This window comes from Saimiri boliviensis, chromosome 10 (assembly GCF_048565385.1).
Source record: "Saimiri boliviensis isolate mSaiBol1 chromosome 10, mSaiBol1.pri, whole genome shotgun sequence".
Classification (NCBI taxonomy): Eukaryota; Metazoa; Chordata; class Mammalia; order Primates; family Cebidae; genus Saimiri; species Saimiri boliviensis.
In genome coordinates this window covers 45164501-45188049 of record NC_133458.1, presented here as the reverse complement: position 1 = coordinate 45188049, position 23549 = coordinate 45164501, and the positions used below count along the sequence as shown (strand labels likewise).

The following is a 23549-nucleotide window of genomic DNA, read 5'->3' as shown; positions in this document are numbered from 1 at the left end:
TTCCAAAAAAGTTGGAAGATTGCATGTATAATATGAACCCATTTATGTGAGATTGTATGCACACACAGCATCATCCTCATCGCCATCCTTATCATCATCATCATCACCATAGAAAGAGGTCAAGTAATAAGAATATGAACCAAAATGATGACAGTATTTATTTGCAATCAAAGGAATTTTGCTGTATTTTTTATATTTTTCCATATTACTTAAATCTTCAGTAATGGGTATTTAGTATCTTTATATACTAAAATAAAAATAATATTACAGTCTATTCTGCTACGTAGATATTTCTTAATGTAAATTAGCTCATACGTAGGAAAATGATATCAATATTACGTGAAAGCTATGCTGGTTCATATACAATTTTCCCCAGTACATGAAGGTTTTCATCCAACCAAGAGCAAGTTTTCTCCCAATTAAAGCAAATTTCTCATTTGGTGGCTTCAAGACTTTCCACTGTTAAAGGCAGTTGAGAGTATCAACGAAGAAATGCAAAGATATTTTCCCCTGTGTTTAAAATAAAATAAAATCAACAGGTCAATACCCTGGAGCAGATTTTCAACTTTGATGAAATTGGTCTGTATTAGAAGTAGATGACTTTAAGGACCTACAACAAAGGAAGAAAACCAGGATTTCAGGCTAAGATCGATGTGATGCTGTGTGCAAATGCCAGTAGGGATTTAATAGTGCTACTGTTTTTATTACAACTTGCATTTTTTTAGCTCTGTTTGTAAAATTCTACTGGTTTCAAATGATCTGTTCCTAGCCCTATTTTCTTTACAGGCCCTAAAATTTCATGGTGTCATTTTGCAAAATTGAAATTTTTTCAGGAATGCATACATGTCATTAATAGCAGAAATGCCTCTACTATTCTGAGTAAAATGCAGTAAGGTAGAGAAATGTTCCATACCAAAAACAAAACAAAAAAAAAAAAAGAAAGAAACCAAAAAAGGGAAATGAAGGAAAGGAGGAGAAAAGAAAGGAGGAGAGAAAAAGAGGAGGAAGAGGAAAGAAAAAACTGCACACCTCCCTTTGTTTCAGTGACAGTGTCTAATGAAAGATATTAAATGCAAGGCAAAACAATCTCATTAATATTCTTGATTTAGATCACACATTTTGATCCTATTTATCTAAAGAAATGGCATGCCCCATCAGACACTTAAAATCTAAACAAAGCAGTGAATTAAACAGTCATTTACTATGGTGGGGGAAAAAAAGGGACTAATCCAATTAACTTCTGGACACATTATTTTATTATACCCAACCCAAGAATATATAATCAAATGCTATGGGAGGTTATTTGGGCTGGGAAGTTGAGGGGGTGAGGAATGTAAAGAATAAGGGAAACAATTCTGAAACTACTTAAGGTACATTGTAGGATTTAGCAAATGAGTTGGGAGAAGAGGGTTGACTGTGGGAAAGGAGACATAAATGCCCAGGGGAAATCAGGGAAGAATGCTGTGGGGTCCTAGAAGCAAAACCATAGAAGGCGGAATGAATAGACCTAGTACTCAAATCTTAAAGAGTCTAATACCATTCCCTACTGATTCTGGGACTGGGGTAGGGAAGGTTTAAGATGAGCCTGAAACATTGTCTGTGGCCACTAAGAAGTGCTTAGAAAAAGATGGAAGTACATCAAAAGGACACAGGAGCTTGCTTGGTGATCCCACTGGCTAAATATGAAAAAAATTTGACTACTTATTAAACAAAGCCAGTAATGAGTTTAAACCACTAAAAAAAAAAAAAAAAAAAAAAAAAAAAAAAAAAAAAAAAAAAACTTTGATTTTGCTAATTTTCTAAAACTGAGCAATACTTAAAAATAATGTATTTTAGCTTCAAAAGGTAAATCAGGCAATTTAATTTAATTAGTAATTAATACTATGAAAAAAATGTTACAAACTACTAAGTTAAGTAACATATGCAATATTGACTGGGGGTTGTTTTTTGTTGTTTGGTTCTTTTGTTTTTTTTTGAAACAAAGTCTCCCTCTGTTGCCCACACTAGAGTGCAGTGGCATGATCATAGCTCACTGTAGCCTCAACCTCTCAGGCTCAAGTGTTCCTCCCGCCTCTGCCTCCCAATAGCTAGGACTACAGATGCATATCACCAGGCTTGGCTAATTTTTTATATTTTTTATAGAGATGGAGTCTCACCATGTTGTTCAGGCTGGGCTCAAACTCCCGATTTCAAGCAATCCACCAGCCTCAGTCTCCCAAAGTGCTGGGATTACAGGCATGAGCCACTGTGCTCTGCTTAAAATACTGTTTTAAAGTAAGTACCCTTTATGATCATTCTCAGAAATGTTAGAAAAGAAGTCCCCTTGTAGGTATATTTCTTTTTCAATTTACGAATTATCCTTCTACACTTATTTTCAAATAATAATTGTTGAGCTGAGTTAAAGCTTTTCACTATTCGTTAAGTATTATATCTGCATATCCAACTGTTAACTGAATTTGAGGTCCATTCATAAACCAAAAAGCTTATGACTTTGAGGACTATTTAAAATGCACAGTGTTTTATTAATTATCATTAGTAGTACTATTATACAGTGGTTGTACCCTGATAAGTTTGTTAAGAAACCGCTGACATTGAAATTCATTGGCCCTAAAGGACATGTTGGGAGAAGCAGAGAAATCTTAACCAAAAAAAAAAAAAAAAAAAAAAATTTGAATCAACATCTCTTTCTTTTGTATTTACTCCATGCACATCAATAAACATTTATTGGAACATCTGCTACCTGACAGGCATCATACCGGTGTCTGCGAAACTGAAAGAGTAAAGACATTTCTGTGTAGTATCTATATAGATACTGAACATTAGGCAGTGTTCTTTGGAATTATTCCAGCCTTGTGAAAAGGCTAAGAGGGCCATAAAAATAAAATGAAGAAAGATGGATTTTATAAAGGATAGAGGCAATTGGGGATGTCACAGAAAGACAAACTATACAGCATTCTATATTCCCTGGTTCTACTTTCAGAGAATGACTCTATCATCCCAACAGCTGCCCAAAGGTCAACATGGTAGTAAGCCAATGTGACCACTCATAAAAAAAATAGAAATCATTGTTTCTCTTGCTTGAAATCGTTCAATAACACCTCATTTTCTACAGCATAGCATCAAGCTGCTTAGATTTAGCATACAAGGCTAATTATGATTAGATTCCTAGTCTCATCACTTTCACTCTTTTTTTCGAGATAGAGTCTCACTCTGTCACCCAGGCTGGAGTGCAGTGGTGCAATCTCAGCTCACTGAATCCTCTGCCTCCCAGGCTCAACCAATCCTCCCACTTCAGCCTCCCAAGTAGCAGGAACCACAGGCATGTGCCACCACACTTGGCTAATTTTTTTTTATTTTTTTGTGGAGATGGAGTCTCACCATGTTGCCCAGGCTAGTCTCAAACTCCTGAGCTCAAGTGATCCATGCACCTTCCCAAAGTGCTGGGATTACAGGTGTGAACCACTACGCCTGGCCAGTTTCTGCCTTTCATAGTACATCATGCTTCAACCAAACCCAGGTCCATACAATTTCTAGAATATGCCATACTTTTACTTGTCTCTGGGCCCTTATACATGTCTCCCTTCTGTCTACATCACTCCTCCTACCTTTCTTTGTTTTGGCCAGCTCTTACCCGTCCTTCATGTTAGCTTAGATGTCACTGTATCAGGAAGTCCACTCTGACTCTCCAAATCTGACCGATTCCCCTCCTATGTGTTCCCATAAAACTCTATCCTTCCCATACTCATGAAATGGTAGCAGGGCATTTATCACACCTGATTTCCTCATCCTTACGACTAATCAGTTGTGATTTCTGTGAGGGCAGAAACACTTGTTCAATGCTGTACTTCAGTGCCTTGCACTTACGTGCTCAGTGTTCAATACAGTTTCATTGAAGAAATTAATGAATCACTTAGCTGTCCATATAAACTACATTATACTAAGAATGTAATATTAAGTTCTGGAGTCCTAAACTGAATGGCACTGTACAACCACATGTCATAAATTGTGTGCGTGTGTTGTTATGTGCACACAAATGATTATCTCCATCTCTTACCTGATAGTTTTACTTGACAATTGAAGATATTTATGGAGAAAGTTATTTTTAAAATAAATTATACTTATGCCTTAAGTATAAATATACACAGAAAAAAATAAGCAAACTAGGCACAGTGGCTCAGGCCTGTAATCCCAGCCCTTTAGGAGGCCAAGGCAGGAGGATCACTTCAGCTCCAGAGTTTGAAACCAACCTGAGCAGCACAGGGAGACCCTGTCTCTACAAAAACAAACAACAACAACAAAATATTAATGTAGCCAGGCATGCTGGCACATGCCTGTGCTCCCAGCTACTCAGAAGGCTGAGGTGAAAGGATCTTTTGAGCCAAGGAGATTGAGACTGCAGTGAGCTTTGATCACACCACTGCACTCCAGCCTGGGTGACAGAGCCATGAGATCCCGGCTAATTTTTTTTTTTTTTTTTTTTTGAGACGGAGTTTCGCTCTTGTTACCCAGGCTGGAGTGCAATGGCGCGATCTCGGCTCACCACAACCTCCGCTTCCTGGGTTCAGGCAATTCTCCTGCCTCAGCCTCCTGAGTAGCTGGGATTACAGGCACGTGCCACCATGCCCAGCTAATTTTTTGTATTTTTAGTAGAGACAGGGTTTCACCAGGTTGACCAGGATGGTCTCGATCTCTCGACCTCGTGATCCACCTGCCTCAGCCTCCCAAAGTGCTGGGATTACAGGCTTGAGCCACCGCGCCCGGCAGATCCCGGCTAATTTTTAAAAAAAGAAAAAGTTCAGGTGCAGTGGCTCACACCTGTAATCCCAGCACTTTGGGAGGCTGAGGTGTGCAAATCATGAGGTCAGGAGTTCAAGGCCAGCATGGCCAACATGGTGAAACGCCATCTCTACAAAATATACAAAAAATAGCTAGGTGTGGTGGCACATATCGGTAATCCCAGCTACTCAGGAGGCTGAGGCAAGAGAATAGCTTGAACCTGGGAGGCAGAGATTACAGTGAGCCGAGATCAAGCCATTGCACTCCAGCCCTGGCAACAAAACGAGACTCCATCTCCAAAACAAAAAACAAAAACAAAAACAGAACATACATAGATTATTATATGTATCTGTATATTGAACTTCAAGAAGGGTGTGTGTGTGTGTGTGTGTGTGTGTGTGTGTGTGCATGCGCCTGTGTGTGTGTGTGTGCATGCGCCTGTGTGTGTTTCTTCAATAAATCATAGCACAACATTCTTGTCCAGAGGCAGTAAAGATGAGTAAGAAGGATGAAGTAACCTTCATAACCCACGCAACTATAAGGCATTAAGAATTTTTTTTCCCAATTAACAGCTGATTTTTAGGAAGTGTTTAGTTAGATTTTCCTTAACAGCAATATTGTTCAGTCTGTGCTCCACGGTCTCCTAATGATTCCCAGGAGTCTTGAGGGCTGGGGGGAGCAGGTGCTAAATGAACAGAGTTCTGAGCCTGCCTCAGTAAGAGCCACTTTGCTTTTATCTCTTTTTTTTTTTTTTTTTTTTTTTTTAGTAATGGAATTCCAAGCAAGATTTTCTTTGAAGAAGGGTTCACTACCTTGAAATAAGAATAAAAAAAAGAAAAGAAAAAGGTTAAAAACACTGCCTTAAAGAATCAGCAGTGGATTGAAGTTTGTACTATGTAATTCAAGCTCTAATGTATTTCATATTTCTTGGTTAGCCTAAATTCAACTGTCAGGTTTATAGGCCTTTCTTTGTGCTAAAATGAGAAATACCATTTGAATACAGAAATATCCAGGTAGAGGAAAAACGAAATGTGTTTTTGAGAAGTATATTTATTCTCTGATGCAGCTACTTCTAAATTTATTTATCTTATTATTTTTAATGGCATTATTTATGTACCAATCTTCAAGTTAACAATTCATAACATAGAACACCAAAATAATCTAATTGAACAGCAGAAGACCACTGTAAATGCCAGCTGTTGCTATGTTTCATATACTGTAAACAAATATTCCATCTCACTTTAATATTTTCTTAGTAGAAAGATCACCTTAAAGAGAAAGATCCACCAAACTCATATTTAACTAGCAATTTTAGTTATTTTGCCAATCAAGAAACAAAAGAGGCTCAGAGTAACTGAAACTGGGGGTGCTCCACCATAAAACATCCAGAAGACCAGAGGGGTGAATTTGATCTGCCAATGAACACACTGAAGCAAAATGGGATTCTTGCAACAGAAACCTCCTGCCAACCTGTGCACAACACTGGGCAGTTGTAGAATGGTGCTTGACTGGAAGTCAGGGAAACACTTGCAATAAAGTCCCAGCTCTGTAACTTAAGAAGTTATATGAACCCAAAACCTTTAGTGCTAAACACATAAAATTATTCATAAGACCTAATGCGGTGAGAAGCAACCAAATTAATTTTCATCTCTCTGGGAAACCGTGTATTAGCACTGTAACCTACAAGGCTCTCTTCCACTTCCACAAATTCCTCTGGCATTCACTAGCCACACCTTCATTTGCCACCCAAGAGTGTTAGTTACCATTTTATAGGTAACTCCCCAACCAAGTTGTAAGCCACTAAACGGTATAGGCCATGTCTCACTCCTTTCTATACATCCTGAAGTTCTTAGAATTTTGCTAAGCATTTGCAAATGCTAAATAAATGTATCTTGACTGCTTGTTTAATTGTAGACATGGTTTATATTACCACCCATTTTTAATGTTGATATTTTCATATGGTTATGTCTGATATTACACTCTTTAAACGCCAGTCATAAGAGTAAAGCAGAAAATAAGTGGCCAGATCAGACTGTACTGAGAGCCGTGGAACCCACCTGATATTACCTCTCCATGCATGTGTCCCTCCCAAAGAACTGAGTGTCCACTCTATTCTAGGGGTACGTGTTTTCTGTTCCTGCTATGTTTTGCAGCAAGTCAGAAATAAGATTTAGATTCAAGTCTTAGCTATGCCAATGAGTAAGCAATTCATTTCATGTATTTGAATAGAGGACCTTACCTCCAACTATCTATGATTCTAACTTCAGGACTTTACCCTCCAATATCAGAATGGCCCCTCCCTCGCAGTACTAACCCTATCTTTCATGATATGTCCCATCATCATCATCACTACGCCCATGTTCAAAGACCATTTCTGACTCCTGCTACAAGGTCAACATACTCACAAAATTATTTACACTTCTAAGGATAATACTTCTAATTGTCTGATCTTTACTTCATACCTGTTTTCATTTAATAAACACAAATTAGGTGGGTAGCTGGGTAATAGGGGAAAAGACACTCATTTAGGGAAGCTTCTAATATATTCCTGTTTTCAGCAGCAAAAGGTAAGTTAGGGCTCCATTTGTAAAAAAGCACCAATAATAGTAAATGAAACTAAATTATTATTATTTTTTTTTTTTTTTGAGACGGAGTTTCACTCTTGTTACCCAGGCTGGAGTGCAATGGCGCGATCTCGGCTCACCGCAACCTCCGCCTCCTGGGCTCAGGCAATTCTCCTGCCTCAGCCTCCTGAGTAGCTGGGATTACAGGCACGTGCCACCATGCCCAGCTAATTTTTTGTATTTTTAGTAGAGACGGGGTTTCACCATGTTGACCAGGATGGTCTCGATCTCTTGACCTCGTGATCCACCCGCCTCAGCCTCCCAAAGTGCTGGGATTACAGGCGTGAGCCACCGCGCCCGGCCTAAATTATTTTTATACTGGTCATCAGAAAGGTTGTTTTCATCTTAGTCAACAGCTCAGGGGCCGGGTGTGGTGGCTCACGCCTGTAATCATAGCACTTTGGGAGGCCGAGGTGGGTGGATCACCTGAGGTCAGGAGTTCAAGACCAGCCTGGCCATCATGGTGAAACCCGATCTAAAAAAAAAAAACAAACAGCTCAGTAGCCTTCAGACTAATCCCCTTATAAGAAACTTATGAACAGAGTTCTAAGCCTGCCTCAATCAGACCACTCTGCTTTTATCTCTTTCTCTTTTCTTTTAAATAATGGAATTACAAGCAAATATCAATTGATGTTGATGTTTCATTAACATCAAATGATATTAGGGAATTTCACAATGACTGTGACAATAAATGACTTAGAAAGAAAATTTAATAACAACTTTTATAGGCTTTAGGGAATATATGAGCTAGATAAAAATATATGGGACATATAGAGATTTGATGCAATTTAAATTAATATCTACCAGTTTTGAATAATAAAGTTTCTCAGAACCTAATGTGGCTTTGTTCTGCAAAAAAGGAATAGGTATATCACCTAAAAAACCTGTCCCTAACCAACTAATTGTTATCCAAGTAATTAAAAAGAAAAGTGGCAATTTCGCCTCTTCATACTTGTTAAGCAAAACCAACCATAATAAAATCCCTGATGAAAGGTGAGTTTTAAAAATAAAAGTGAGATGTAGGTAACATAAACCTCCAGTAAATACTTAAAAGGTTATTTTTTCTCAGCCAAAATCATATCAACATTTTACTACATTTTGGATATTAACCTAAGAACAAACATTAGATGACTAACAAATATAAAATATAAAAATATTTGGCTAATGGTATAGTGAGGATTTTGTTTCATTTTACATAAAGGTAGAGTGATTAGCCAGTCACAAAAATCAGTCAATATTACTCCTCCATAAATTATGATAAAAATCTACAAACTCTAAATGAAGCACTGAGAAAAGAAAAAAAAAAATCAAATGTATTTATTGTGAAACCAATAAAATAAAAACCTCAGCTCATAGAGAATATTCATTTTGTGTTGGTTAAAAGTTTACATCACTGTATTAAACACAGTAATATTAAAAATTGTGTTAATTACCTCATTTAATCTTCACATTAACCTTATTTTTATCCCTATTTTAAAAGATACAAACTGATGCTCAGAGAGCTTAAAAAATCTTCCCAGGCTCAAAGAGACAGTAAATAGCAGAGCTGAATCCAGATTATTTGACTGTGTAACATGTGTATTTAAGCACTATGCTACACTGCCTCCAGTTATTCGCAACTCCCAGTAAATATTCAACACTCCCAATAAAACACAGGGCATGATGAGTTATTGATTTCATAACTGCTACTGCAGCACTCCGATACTACTTATTTGGAAAAGCGTTCTGAATACTCAATTCATTCACTCCTCTATGTAAAAGGTCAATGTTCAAGTCTCATTCAAATGGAGAAGGGGTAGAAAAGGAAGAAAAGTAGTAAGTCTATATGCAACATCAATGAATAAAAAATATTATCAGCATTGTCTTTAAACTTCACAATTACTGAAGATTCTTATTATCCTGCTGTCCTTTTAGCACTCTCAATTGCCTCTTAGAATTTGAAATTTCACTGCTGAAACAAAAGAACGATAAGATATATGTACATTCCAAAAAAGTGTGCCCTTTTGCAATTTATCTTCTATATTTCTTACCTGGATCTTCTAAAACTCAGCTAGAAGCTCAAGCAATCCAACTGTATATATAAAATGTAAAACTGGAAATGCCAGAAAATCAACATGACCTTTCAAATATAACATTTTCCACAATCATTTAGTTAATACTAGGAAAACATTTTACAGTATTTAAAGCATAATCTTTATGTGTAGTACTTTCAGCAAATATAAAAGCAAATACAGAACAAAATCAACCACATTTTTAAACCAAAACTGCAATTAATTTTAAACTACTACTTTTTCTGTAGTCTGTTATCTACCTATTAAAATATTCATAATCATATTAGTGTGCTCTACTTTTCAAATACAAAGCTGATGTTAACCAATGCACTATCCTAGTCACCTCCTGTAACTGGTGGGAACTACTAATAGAACAAACCCTTTCCCTGACCCCAATTTCCCCTTTATTAGTTTGCTTAAGAACAAAAATATATGTTGGGCAAAGAGATGGGATAAGGCTTCTCTATAAGCAAGTAAGACCATTCTTGATTAATCTCCAGTGTAATGGCCTCAACAGCATGGCTTCTAACCAATTAGACTCCTCTGGCTTCTAACCAGACTCCTCAGTGAAAAATACTCTAAACAAAGACTAAAAATTAGCTAGAAGATTATATTACCCTAAAATTAAATTTTATGTGAGAGCAAATGTATAGCATTTTATGTTCTGATCCAGCAAATGTGTAACCTTTTATCTTCTGATCCAGTCATATCTTGGTTAAAAGCAAAAGATATGCCAATCAATGCTAACAGGATGTCAGATTTTCCAAAAGAGAATTACACTTTATTTGAATTAGTGTAACTGTTTATCTGAATTACAATTCAGATAAACTACTACTCAAAATTCTTGTTATACCATAATCAAATAGCAATCCTTAAGAACATACCTTTCTTTCCCCTTTGACTGCATTAAGTATTTCCAAAAGAAGCTGAGCAGAAAATGCTTTTTCCTCAGACTTTTTTTCTGCAAATCTCCTAGCAGGAGATAAAAATTAGCAAAACAAATGAACCCAGAATCATTAAAAGGTGTGGACAGTGTAAATCTTCTAAATTTAACACCTGAGAACTAGTAAGAAAAACAGACCAAGGAAATAAAGTGAGCAACCCAATATCTGGCTCAAGGACAAATACTGTCCTTAAAATTAAGTATGGCTCCTATTGACCTCATGAATTCAGTTCATATTTCTTTAATGCAAAGAGGGAAAGAGCAAAATTACAGAATGAAGAGATAAAAGTGTGAAACATCAACAAAGCAACTAAATTGGATACCTCACCTATCACAGAGAAAATAAACAAGGCCTAGTGAATTTATATGTACACATTTATTTATGGAAGAACTTTGGAACAATATGTCTTCCGCTTCTTGTATTCTAGACATGTTCTACTCCACTGTCTAGGAAAAATTGAAAAGGTGGCATTTGCGGCAGAGGACAAATAGAACTCAGGCTTACTGTAACAGAGCAGCAAAACAAGGTGAGAGAAAAGCAGTTAAGGAGGGGAGGTTTATATTTGGCATATTTTTTAAAAATGTATACTGGCTTTTTTTCCATGAGGGAAGAAACGTAACTGACTACCCTAGGAATGAAACAGAATCAGCATGGCAAGAAACAAAACCAGAGGAAAATTAAAGGGTCCTGAGAATGGTTTATACCCCAAACAAAACAAGACTGAGACAAATTAAAGTAGAAAAAAGACCAAAAAACCCCAACTAAGACAAAAACCCCAATCTTCTCTCTTGCATTGAGAGAAGTAGAATAAAACAACACCAAGAACAAAGTATCTGCATCCAGAGGCCACAAACATACATACTATACAGCAGGAGAACAAAAGGATAACATATTTTAAAATATTAAAACTAATATAATATTTTTTTTAATATTAATTTTTTAAAACAGAGAAAGAACAAGTTGATCAGCTCTGCCCATAGAAGCTTCCAAAAAACTCCATAGGAGTCAACCTAATGGACGTGAGACAGAATTTCAAGGGGGCTTTGATATGCATTTCCCTAATGATCAATGATGTTAAACATCTTTTCAAGCCCTTATTGGCCATTTGTATATTTTCTCTGGAGAAATGTCAATTCAAATCCTTTGCCCATGTTTTGATAAGGTTGTTTTTTCTTATTGAGATGTTTGAAGTTTTTTGAGACTGACTCTCACTCTGTCACTCAGCTGGAGTGCAGGGTGCAATCTTGGCTCACAGCAACATCCAACTCCCAGGTTCAAGCAATTCTCCTGCCTCAGCCTCCTGAATAACTGGAATTACACGACACCCAGCTTACTTTTCATATTTTTAGTAGAGACAGGGTTTCACCATGTTGGCCAGGCTGGTCTTCAATTCCTGACCTCAGGTGATCAATCTACCCTGGCCTTCAAACTATATACTATGGATAGCAACCCCTTATCAAATACATGAACAACAGGATTCTTTTTAAATTCACTTTTCTATTCCCTAATTTCTCAGAGTTGGCTATATGTAATGCAGAAGTACATTTTGAATTGAATATACTTCTTCCTTGTTTTTATTTTTTACCTAATACAGAATTTAAAATACTCAAGAGAAATACAGTGGAAAATAACCTCCATCCCTGTTCTTCAGCTACCAAGTTCCAATCCCCAGAGGTTTTTTCCATCTTCTTATAATTCACTGCAGAAACATCCTATACATATATAAGAAAATACATTCTTAAGTCTCCTCCAAAATAATCTATCCATTGTTCTGCACTTTACCTTTCTGACTTACTGTATCTTGAAGATTATTAGATTTCAGTATATATATAACTGCCTTATTATTTTTAACATAAATATTTCATTACATATACTATAATTTATTGATCCAGTCCCCTAAGGATGGGCATTTAAGTTGCTTTCAGTTATTGCCAAGAATATCCTTAAATATATATTATTTCACACAATTACAGGATCTATAGGATATATTCTAGTAGAAAACTGAAATGTTATGTATATTTCAAATTTTCCAAACTGATCTCAGTGAAAATTGTACAAATCCATACTCCCATTAGCAATGATCACATTTGCCCAGTTCCCTACACCCTCAATGACACACTGTGCTTTCAAATTTGTTTCTTTGCCAATTAGGTTTTTTAAAAAGGCACCTAATTAAAGTTTTAATTTTGCATTTCTCTTATTATGAACTGTTAATATTATTCGTATGTCTGTCCATTTTTTTCCCACCCCCTACCCTTTGTCCATTTTTCTATCCAATTGTTGGTCTTCTGCTCATTGAGTTGTTGGTGTCCCTTACATATTTATAAAATCAGCTCTTTTCCTATGATATGAATTGCAAACACTTTTTCCTAGTTTTTGTTTTTTGATATACTGTATTTTCTTAATTCTTAAATTTAGGAATAAAAGGTACTCCCACTATGTCTTTGTTCAAACTGTATCTCTTATTTTGAATGTTTTTCCCTTCCTTCAAAGGTCAATTAGAGTAGAGTCTCTGCTGTCTCCCTAATGACTCAAGATCACCTTGATTCAAAAACGATTTAGGGAGGGCCTACTACATTACACTACATCAAAGTAGACAAATAAGGACATTCAGTGAATTTGTGATACGTTAGAGCATGGCAAGGAAAACTGATAGAGGCCTCTAAATGCCTAAATTATATCTGAAAAAATAAGAAGATAAAATCCAAATTTTAAAAATAAAACAAAGGCCCAGGTAACAAGAACTTATTGTCTATAAATTAGTCTCACTGGAGTACAGAGTGCTAATGTTGGAGTGAAAAAGAGAAAAAGCTGAAGCGGCAAGCAGAGCCAGAGAGGGTAAATCTTTTAGGCAAATTTAAGTAAGTTTTTCTTAATCTAAGGGTGACCAGAAGCCACAGAACCATTTTAAGCAGTAGAGTGCTGGTCAGAGAAGAATTTTACAAAGACTGCTGATTGCAGTCTTGAATTTAACCAGCACTTCAGTGGGCAGACTTGAAACAGATTCAAATATCACATATACTCTTATTTATTCAATAAGTGAACTTCAAACCACTATGGAATAGAATGCTACAGAAAGGTGAAATAAGGTAATGTGCTGCTCTACTCCTTTGACTAAGGGCTTGAAACTATTACTGTGCAAGTCAACTTGAAACAATAAGACAATCAGACCAAGTTAAAGATAGGACCTCTAATAATAAAAAATCATAGCTAGCTTTGCACAGTGGTAGTATTGTAGCCAATAAGGTTTATCTGAGGAGCGATTATTGCTAATTGAAAACTTTTCCCAATACCCTGCCATGACGACTTGAAATGTAGTCGGCATTGGCAATTTTTGGCAGTCTCTATGGGAACTGAATTTAAAAAAAAAAAATCATAGCTGACTCACCACTTTATCATAAAATCCAAAATGGTACAGTATATGCCCAAATTCACACAATTCACTCAACAACTTTACTCTTATTTCTCCATTTTATGCTAAACAAACTGTCATACCCCCTCTTTTATCCTGCTTTTTTGTCGAGACAAGGTCTTGTTCTGTCACCCAAGCTGGAGTACAGTGGTGTGATTATAGCTCACTGCAGCCTCAAACTCCTGGACTCAAGCAATCCGCCTGCCTTGGCCTCCCCAGTAGCTGGGACTGCCCAGGGGCATCACCACACCAGGCTTTGTGTGTGTGTGTGAGACAGGATCTTACTCTGTTGCTCAGGCTGGAGTACAGTGGCATGATCATAGCTCACTACAACCTCTGCCTCCCGGTCTCAGACACTCCTCCCACCTTAGCCTCCTAAGGAGCTGGGACCAGAGGCACATGCCACCACATCCAACTAATTTTTTGTATTTTTGGTAGAGACGGGGTTTCACCATGTTGTCCAGGTTGGTCTCGGATTCCTGGATTCAAGCGATCCTCCTGTCTCAGCCTCACGAAGTGCTGGGATTATAGGTGTGACCCACTACACCAGGCCTATCCATCTTTCAAGAGATCAGATTTAATGTCCAAAAATAATTCACGAAATGTTAACCATTGCATTTCCCCACATTTAACCTGGGTAGTGAGAAACCAGTTTCAGGGAGAGAATATTATCTATCTTGTCACCCAATTCCGTCCTCTAAACTGACCTTCTATGTGCTTGCTACAAAAAAAAAAAAAAAAAAAAAAAGTTGTTCCAAACAAATACATTTTAAAAATAAAGTCTGTTTGACTGCATGCTTCTATAGAATGTTTTTAAATTTTTATTCTCCCCATTCTCAATATCATAAATCAGATAACACCTAACAGGAATTGTCTGTACTCTTTCTTACTTGTTGATAACAATTCCTTTTTGATTCCCCATGTCTACTTTAGGGGTTAGTGGTTTAACAGTCATTCTTAGATCTTCTGTCATAGTATATTCCACCATTCTGTCTTTAGATATATGATACATTTTGAAGTTAACAGAAGAATTACTTAAATTAGTACAAATACAAAAAGTTGACATGACAATATAATAAGCATTTCAATGTTACTAACAGGAGATGACAATTATACCTTTATTTTGAAGTAAGTACCATTAACCATTCTCAAACTCAGAAGTGTATAGTTAACTTTTTTCCTAATTTTAATTCATTATCATGTCACCATTTTTCTCTAAGTATTTTAAACTATAGGGACATTTTGACTGAAACTAGAATTGTATTTAATATACCACCTCCCTCAGGAATTTAACTTTACAAGGCTGTTTCTATTCTCTTCCCAAGAATCTTTCTATCTATTTCCACGTTGCCCTAGTGCCTTAACCCATACAGAGACTGGTCAAAAGTGCTTTAGAATCTAGAGTTTTCTTCCTATAGTTAGGAAATAATATGTCTCTGACACTATACAAAAATGTGACAATATAATTCATGCTTTTGGAAGGAAGACTAACATCTCAAGCTGACAACTAGGTAATAAATATGATTAAGTGCCGGCCGGGTGCAGTGGCTCACACCTGTAATCCTAGCACTTTGGGAGGGCAAGGGAGGCAAATTACAAGGTCAGGAGATTGAGACCATCCTGGCAAACACCATGAAACTCCATCTTTACTAAAGATACAAAAATTAGCCAGGTGTGGTGGCGGGTGCCTGTAATCCCAGATATTAAGGAGGCTGAGGCAGGAAAATCACTTTAACCTGGGAGGCAGAGGTTGCAGTGAGGCAAGATCACACCACTGCACTCCAGCCTGGGTGACAGAGCGAGACTCCATGTCAAAAAATTTAAAAATAATTTTTTAAATAAGATTAAGAGCCAAGCACACAAGGAGAATATCCCAAAGTATATACCTTTCACAAGAAGACAAAAGAAGGCTTACGCAATGAGACATTTTCAGCAAAAAATGCAGGCATTTTTTTCTCAGATGCTGTAAATAACCATCTTTTCAGCAGTAATGACTTGTTAGCCCCAAATCATTATCTCCCATCTTTACTATTAATCTACAAAACAAAAAAAAATTTAAGTCTATGATGGTAACCAAGTCTGACTCATCAACCAAACAATTCCTCACTTTTCTTTATAATGAGTTTAAATTCACATAGGATTCTTACAAACAGCTTATAAAGTCCTCAGAAATAGCCTATGAAGTATGTGTTACCTCCATTTTCCCTGAAGGAAAATGAAGAGACAAAAAGTGACTTGTTAATGTTCACATAGGTAATAACAAACCTAGCACCTGAATAAAGATCTTCACACCCCTATTACATATGCTTTTCACTATATATCACTTTAACATTCGGATATTTATATTTGAAGTCATTTTTTAAGTTTTAATATCGAGATTTTAACTGAATGCTTATTGACATAATGTAGTCATATACACCGGACAGGTCTCAAACAATCTTCTAACCTGCTGTCATAATCCACATATTCAGACTATAGGATATCTCTTACACATGAGAAACAGTGAGACTCTGACCAGGCGCGGTGGCTCACACCTGTAATCCCAGCATTTTGGGAGGCCAAGGCGAGTGGATCACCTGAGAGTTCGGAGACCAGCCTAGCCAACATGGTGAGACCCCACCTCTACTAAAAACAGAAAATTTAGCCAGACATGGTAACACACGCCTATAATCCCGGCTACTTGGGAGGCTGAAGCACGAAAATCGCTTGAACTTGGGAGGCAGAAGTTGTAGTGAACTGAGATCATGTCACTGTACTCCAGCCTGGGTGACCAAGCAAGACTCCGTCTCAAAGAAGAAAAAAAAAAAATAGTGAGACTCATAAAAAGCACAAGCTAACTCATTTATAAAGTGCTTCAAACTGTCCTCACATAATAACAGTGCTAAATAGTTATTATTAATATTTAACAAAACTAATTATTCAGTATTTAAATCTGCCCAAAAAAAAAAAAAAACTCTCATTCAAGCAACTATTAAACAAATAAGCCCTTGGAAAAATACCAAGATCCTTTGTAAATAATCTGCTATACCAGGAAAACTAAAAATAAAGGCCAAAAAAGCTACATACTATATGATGTACTGTATCATTCTAACTCTATGACATTCTGGAAAAGGCAAAATCATTGGAGGCAGCAAAAAAATCAGAAGTTACCAGAGTTTAGGAAAGGGAGAGCTGGAAAAGCAGAATCCAAGATTTTTAAGCGGTGAAAACACTCTGTATACTGTAAGGGTATATACATGGCATTATACGTTTGTCCAAACCCATAAAATGTACTACACCAAGAATAAACCCTAATGTAACCTATGAACTTTGGGTGATAATCATTTGTCCATGTAGGTCCATCAATTGTAGCAAATGTACCATTCTGGTGGGGGATACTGATCAGGCAGGGAGACTACATAGGTGTGAGGGTAGAGAGTAAATGGGAAATCTCTGTACCTTCCATTCAGTTTGGCTGTGAATCAAAAATGACCCTTAAAAAAGTCTATTTTAAACAAATAAGTAAGGCAAAATATCTGTGGCAATGTTAATCTTCTATCAGTTATTTCTTCACAGGTCCTCTGTTACTTATTTAGTAAAAAGCATCCTTGGTCGTCAATCCTAACCTTCTGCACAGCTCTTATTTATGTACACATTGCTCCTCTCAACATCTGCTCTTCCCCCTGTAGCCTACTTATCCTCTAATGGTCATCAGGATACTGAGTTAAAAGACAGGGAAGGAGCCAGGTGCAAACAAGAGAGAGAGAAGGCAGGTAGTGGGGCTAAGGAAGCAAAGAACTCGTAAAGAGGTAAGTCAGCAGATAAATCTGCAGGAGAAAATCTGCAGCAACAAGAAAAAAGAATCCTGAATTGATACAAATTTGTTTATTGGTCTACATAATGGGAAAATCATATGAAATGAAATTATCCTAAAATATAAAATATGATGACATTACAAACAATTTCCTTCTTGAAAAAAAGTCTTTGCTGTACACAGTTCCAAAACTAGAACTTGATAATGTGTTTACGATGTATCCTCCAGCTACAAGCAAGATAACTTTTCAAAAGTTGACTGAAAATGCTAAGTTTTTCAACAGAAAGGTATATAAAAGTGTGTGTCAAAGTGCCATTAAAAAAGACCTATGTCTCAGAATAAACTTGGAAAAAAGTACAAACATTAAATTTTTATGATTTATTACCTGAAAGTTGTGCACTTTTATATTCTGGGTACTCTTAATCTAAGAAGTCAAGAACATACTATGTGTTACCAAACTGAGCAGGAGTTCAATGAGATTCTGAAAGTCATACCTGACATACCATGTATTACCAAAAATATACTATGTGTTTAGTAACAAAAGTATGTTAGGTATGACTGTTAGGTATGACTGTGAGGATCGGTCACTTGCTTGCTTTGGTGATCAGTGAGGAAGCCAGACTAAGCATCTAACAGTCCAAATGTCTGAGTCATTTAGGAGAGGCTAAAGGGTCCAATAGCAAATAAGGGACCCATAAGCCAGGCTCAAAGATGGTTCTGGCAGGATCCACCACCACCTCAAATACAACCTCAGCAAATACAACCTTCTTCATCTGAACTTTCAGAGAAGCACAAAGGCGTTCTGCCAGCAGTCCAGTTCAGTAAGCACCAGTGAAATACAAATCATTAAGTTAAAGGTGATGAAAGACACTGAGTAGGAGGAATTGCAGTCCCTACTACCTTAAGAATTTTCCAATCAAAAATATGGTAAGACCATAATCCAGGGAAGGCAGAGTAAGTACTAAAAGAGAAATACAAAGAATAAGACATTCAGAGGTTTCCTCAAGGAGGTAGGTGCTCTGGAGCGAAACTTGAGGCTGTTACTGAGATGACCAACAAGTTCATGCTATAGTCACTGCTCTTGTTTGTAATTTTCTACCATTCAATATACTACTTCTACACCAGAGATATGATAAACTTAAAAAATGCCTTTTTGTTCCAGCTGATTATTAAAGGGAGAGACTTCTTGAATATAAAGCAAGATATAAGATAAAGATGTAAAGTAATTTTAAAGAAGAAAGCAGGAAAGGATTTGGAACAAAATGTGTCATAATGCCAACATGGCACAAAGCAAAATAATTCAACTTCCAATCAGTTTTATTGGTCAAAAAGAATAGTATCATTTTTTTTTTTTTTCGAGAGGGAGTCTCACTCTGTCGACTAGACTAGAGTGCAGTGGTACAATCTCTGCTCACTGCAACCTCCACTTCCAGGGTTCAAGAGATCCTCCTGCCTCAGCCTTCTGAGTAGCTGGGATTACAGGCACACACCACCATGCCAAGCTAATTTTTGTATTTTTAGTAAAGACAAGAGTTTTACCATGTTGGCCAAGCTATTCTCAAACTCCTTACCTCAGTGATCCACTCACCTCCGCCTCCCAAAGTGCTGGGATTACAGCACTTTGAGCCACCATGCCTGGCCAAGAATAGTATCACTTCCATAACACATTTATATGCCGCTTTAAGTTCACAAAGGACTCTCACATAAATGCTTACCATCAAACTCAAAGCAATCCTATGTCAGGTAGAGACTGTTACCCTCAGGTGGCCTACCTTCACAAGACAGTCTGCAATGATCCTTGCCTTATGTCCTTGTGTAACTCCCTCCCATACTGAATCAGGGCTGGTCTGGGGGACCAATTGAATGCATCTGAAATGATGGTATATGACTTCATTAAAGGCCTATGACATCATAAAGGCACTGCAGTGCCCACTTCCCTGGCTTGAATCTCAGGAAAGTCAGCTCCCATCTCATGAGAACAGCCCCAAGGCAATGCCATCATGGAAAGGAACCAACCTGCCAACACCAACTGGTCAGCCACATGAGTAAGCCACCTTGGAAGTGAACTGTTTAGCTCCAATAATGCTCCTATAAAACTGCCACTCCTGCTAATATCTGACAGCAACCTCCAGAAACCCAAGCAAGGCCCCTCAAATTGCAGACCCACAACAACCATGAGATGACAAACAATTACTGTTGTTTTCAGCCACTAAGTTTTTCATATGCTATAAAACAGCAGAGAACCCAATTTTATATATGAGCCTCAGGGAGCTTAATTCACCTACTATCATATAGGAATGAGTAGAGAAAACAGCTCTGGAATCCAGTCTTTAGGTTCAATTTGTCGTTAAACAATATCACCTTCTTCTCAACTAAAATAAGGAATAAATAACCATGAGTATGACCATTCCTATATAATTATACGACTGACACTAGTATGCCAGGCTTCCTACAGTACAGAGACACAGTATATATCCCTGTATTCTTAAAAAATATAATGGGAATGTACAAAATAAGTGAACTGGTGGTGATCCATTTTGCTTTGTGGAGTTCTTACTATTTTCTGGAAAATTGCTATTTTTAACATGCATATCTTAAACACTTAACACTTTTAGAGAATTTTAATACTAAACAATTATAATATTGACACTGAGACTACACACTTAATCACAATAAACATTTGTGTAATTTTAAACAATGAGAATATGTCAGACAAGAAAGGGTCAACTGCTGTTTCTTTAAGATTCTGCTCTTTGGCTTTAGGTCTTCAACCTTGTAGCATTACACAAATATAGTAAAATATATCATCAACATTTTCGTGATGGTAAAATACTAAATCAAAGTCCATAAAGTAGTTACTACCTTACAGAATAAGGTAGCCAGTGCTTAGCCTGTCCACTTCTGGAAATGGTCAAGAGAATTTTTTTTGTTATAATCACATCTGCATATAATGTTCCTTCACATAAATCTCTTTTGACCCATATAACTTTGCAAAACAAGTAGGCAAGACAGGTATACTACCACTCCATTTTTCAATTATGGCCTTAGAGACGTCTGAGTAACTTAATTAAAGATATAACTATTAAAAGGAATTGCAAGAATCTAATCTATAATTTTTTAGCTCCAAATCCCAGCCTTTTCTTCTAAGCCATGTTTTAGCCCAGTAGTTCTCTACCCTGACTGCCATGAGGACAACTAAGATGCTTTGAAAATATCACTGCCTGGGCCGGGCGCGGTGGCTCAAGCCTGTAATCCCAGCACTTTGGGAGGCCGAGGCGGGTGGATCACGAGGTCAAGAGATCAAGACCATCCCGGTCAACATAGTGAAATCCCGTCTCTACTAAAAATACAAAAAATTAGCTGGGCATGGTGGCACGTGCCTGTAATCCCAGCTACTCAGGAGGCTGAGGCAGGAGAATTGCCTGAACCCAGGAGGCGGAGGTTGCGGTGAGCCGAGATCGCGCCATTGCACTCCAGCCTGGGTAACAAGAGCGAAACTCTGTCTCAAAAAAAAAAAAAAAAAGAAAAAAGAAAATATCACTGCCTGGACCTCATCCCCCAAATACTGTGATTTAATTGCACTCATTTGTGTTAGCTGCCTGATATATAATAAAGCAGTGTTGGTAAATTCACAGAAAGTTTATACCACAAAGGGAGAAAATGCTGACATGTCTATATGTAAACTGAAACATCTTAACCGCCAAAGAACTCCTTCAAAGACAAAAATATCTTGCAATAAAATCATGCAGAACAAGAAGAAAGAAGAAATGAGAAACCTAAGCCCCTTCTGCTGCTCTCATGAGGCCATTAAGGAATATTTTATTCCCCTAATCTCAGTCCCTGAACCTCACCATGCCACACCTCAAACTATAGCTCAGGTATCACCTTCTGTGAGACCTTCAGGATCACACAAAATAATGAAGTCCATTTTCTGCATCTATCCTACCTTGAACTCTACCTCTATCATAGCACATACTGCCCCTCAAAGCAGTACTTGCTTGCTTGCTTGAATTTTATTTATTTATTTATTTATTTGAGACAGAGTCTTGCTCTGGAGTGCAGTGGCACGACCTCGGCTCACTGCAACCTCTGCCTCCCAGGTTCAAGCAATTCTCTTGTCTCAGCCTCCTAAGTAACTGGGATTACAGGTGCATGCCACCATGCCCAGCTAACTTTTGTATTTGTAGTAGAGACAGGGTTTTGCCATGTTGGCCAGGCTTGTCTTGAACTGTTGACCTCTGGTGAACCACACACACTGGCCTCCCAAAGTGCTGGGATTACAGGTGTATGCCACCATGCCTGGTGTGTTGCTTGCTTTATATATCCATTTCTCTCACTGGCCTGAGAGCTCGTTAACCCATTTACGCAAATTTTTGGGAGGGAAAATCAGACCTTGGCGATGATCTTGAGGAATAGGACATAAATAACTCCCACTAGCTTGATGTTGCAATAATGAAGCACTAGGAATAAATGCATTAAGATCAGATCCCTATCTTATTTATCCTTCCTGCAATATACATCTTTGTATCTAGGACCTTGACCATAGCACATATTAATAAGTGTTGCCTAAGGTAAATAATTTTTATGTTTGGTATCATTATTTCCCCCATTCTCCTTGCAGATACTCCTGTGAAGTTTTTCAAGTTTTAATGAAGGAAAGTGGAGGTTTTTTCCCTTCACAACCGGATGAGGTTAGAGAATAATGTATGCAAAAAAGCCAGGTGTAGTGAAAGCAAGACAGCAGTGAACTGTGGGGCAAGAAACAACAGACAGGGCATTTAAAATTCGTATCTGACAATTGGAATCAGATTTCAATTTTGCAAGCAGGGAAGGAGTAGGCAAACAAAGAGACAACCTAATTTTCATTCACAAGAAAACATGACAAGCAAGGAATCAAGAACACAGGAAACTGTATCATCAACATCTCCCATTCTTTGGTGTTTCTAACTCGCAGCATACAAACATATTGTTTCTCTCTCTCAAAAAATAAAATCTGAAGCAGTAATATGATTTCACTATGTATCTGACTTTCTTTTAGATTCCAATGTGAGATAATACAATATTTTTATTTCTGCATTTGGCTTATTTCACTTAGCATAATGCCCTCTAGGTTCATCCACCTTGTGCCAAATGGTAGAAGCTACTTCTTTTTTAAGATTAATGGAATATTAATAATATAACAGAAAATTATATATATATATAATGGAATATTATTTAACCTTATAAAAACTGCAATATATATATGTGAGATCTGATCATATAATTGATATATATATAATATTCCATTATATAATAAATATATTTTATTTTTTATATATTTATATATAATATATAAATGGAATATTTTATATATATATATCATATATATGATCAGATCCCTATCTTACATATAAATATATAGTTTATTTTTGTTTGTCTTTTGTTGGACAGTTAGGTTGTTTCCATATATTCATACCCATCAAGATGGCTACTACCAAATAAAACAAGAGATAAGTGTTGCCAAGCATGTGGAGAAAAGAAGATCCTTATATACTACTGGTACAACTATTATGGGAAAAGTAGGGAGGTTCCTAAAGAAATTAAAAATAGAACTACCACTACTTCTATTTTGTTTCAATTAGCAATCCCTCTTCTATATATATACCCAAAGAAAATGAAATCACCTTGTAAAGATACCAGTTGGAATTTTTAAAAGCTCTCTAGGAGATTCTAATATGTACACATACAGAGATGGAAAATAAAATAGTGATTCTAGGGGAGGAGGCAGGAAATTGAGATGTAGGTCAAGGGACAAAAAGTAGCAGCTATGTACAATGAACGAGTTTTGAGATCTCATGTACAGCATCAGGACTATATAATACTGTATTGTATTACTGACTTTTGCTAAATGAGTAGATTTTAGCTACTCTTGTCATACACACAAAAATGGGTAACTATGTAAGTTGACTG

The 23549-nt window shown here is 37.0% G+C and overlaps 1 protein-coding gene and 1 non-coding gene across 11 annotated transcripts in view; one reads left to right on the top strand and one right to left on the bottom strand.

Moving 5' to 3' along the window:
* The window catches only part of IMMP2L (inner mitochondrial membrane peptidase subunit 2), a 923127-nt gene that overhangs the window by 893409 nt on the left and 6169 nt on the right, over positions 1 to 23549 (bottom strand). The gene's annotated exons all lie outside the window — the stretch shown is intronic.
* Positions 13608 to 13747, top strand: LOC120365552 (U4 spliceosomal RNA). The gene has a single exon (XR_005580459.1). It is a non-coding gene; the product is annotated as a U4 spliceosomal RNA (small nuclear RNA).